The sequence below is a fragment of the Micromesistius poutassou genome (genome assembly GCF_964030765.1).
Source record: "Micromesistius poutassou genome assembly, chromosome: 2".
Lineage (NCBI taxonomy): Eukaryota > Metazoa > Chordata > Actinopteri > Gadiformes > Gadidae > Micromesistius > Micromesistius poutassou.
In genome coordinates this window covers 8,317,051-8,318,521 of record NC_140272.1, presented here as the reverse complement: position 1 = coordinate 8,318,521, position 1,471 = coordinate 8,317,051, and positions in this window count along the sequence as shown.

The window sequence follows — 1,471 nt, the reverse complement described above, 5'->3', positions numbered from 1 at the left end:
GACACACAATTTGTCAAGCTGAACTTCCAGATTCCTTGAGTTGAAATTGAGTTGCTGTTGGTTTCAATTTGTATGTATTTAATTGAGACACACACACACTCGTTGAATGTGTGTTTAGGGAGAGCTCACATTTCGATCGAGATGGTATTGGCAGTGGCTTTGTTTCATCCAATGAAAGATTTATGTGGATTTGCTGTAGTTGTTTTTCAGATCTCTCTCTGAGGTGGTCTAAACTCAACTCCTGCTCCCTTTAATGCATTCCCTTTCAGCGTATTTAAGAAAATAAATATCTCGTATGACTCATTGGAAGCCTAACTGACGTTGACTGTAACTTCCGTGTATGCGGTCGGTTGACGGTACAAAGCTATTTAGAGGTGCGTGTCGAGAAAATGCAGTCTTTCTCGTTTGGCATCGGCTCTGTCGAAATGTCATTCACATAATCTGATCTAGACTTCCACTGGGTTTTACCAGTGCAGCTGTCTCCGTCGCACTGCATTCTGGGTAAACTGAAAACAAAATGCGCCAAATCCAAGACTGAAGTGGAAGGCTCATGTTTGAGTGTCGTTTGTCGACCATGTTAAACACACGCTTGATAAACAGCAGAAGCAGGACGTCCCGTGGTAGGTTAGGGTCGGTTAGCCGGAGGTCAGAGTTGAAGACGAGGTTTAACGTGTTTTTTTGCGCCAGGTAGGATGGTTTGCGGTTTGAATGGTGGGTGCCGGTTTGATTGACAGGCCCGTGCGGATGACAGCAGGCCGAGTCAGACTCTTCCCTGTCAGTCTCCCTTAGTGAGATGTGAGGAATGTTTTTTAGTCATGGCTCAACAGCATGTTAGCAATTTGGGATTACCTCAATGTTATGAGAGGAGGGGAGAGGGCCAGGTCAGAGGGGGGGAGAGAGGAGAGAAAAAAGAGAGGGAAAAAGAAAGTGTGGGGAGTGAGGAGAGAGAGAGGGTTTCTGCTCCCTATCTGAGCCTGGAAGTGGAAAATTCCAGCTGACAAGCAGTATTAAAAAAAGAGAGAGAAAAAGAGAGAGAGAGAGAGAGAGAGAGAGGAGAGGCGTGTTCTGGCAGGGAAGAGGGTAAGAGTGGATCTGCAGCGCTGGAGAGCCGTGAGAGAGAGAGGAACAGAGAGAGAATGAGAGGGAGGGGGGAGGGAGAGAGAGAGAGAGAGAGAGGGGGAGGAGGAGGGACAAAAAAAAGCGGGAAATACAAGAAATAAAGTTGGTACAAAGTTGCTGTTCTGATCATGAGTGTGTGTAGTGCCGCATGTGAACACACATGTGTGTGTTCAGGTGTGTACGTATTTGAAGCTGTGTGTGTGTGTGTATGTGTGTGTGTGTGTGTGTGTGTGTGTGTGTGTGTGTGTGTGTGTGTGAGAGAGAATGTTTGTGTGTGTGTGTGTGTGTGTGTGTGTGTGTGTGTGTGTGTGTGTGTGTGTGTGTGTGTGTATGTGTGTGTGTGTGAATGGGA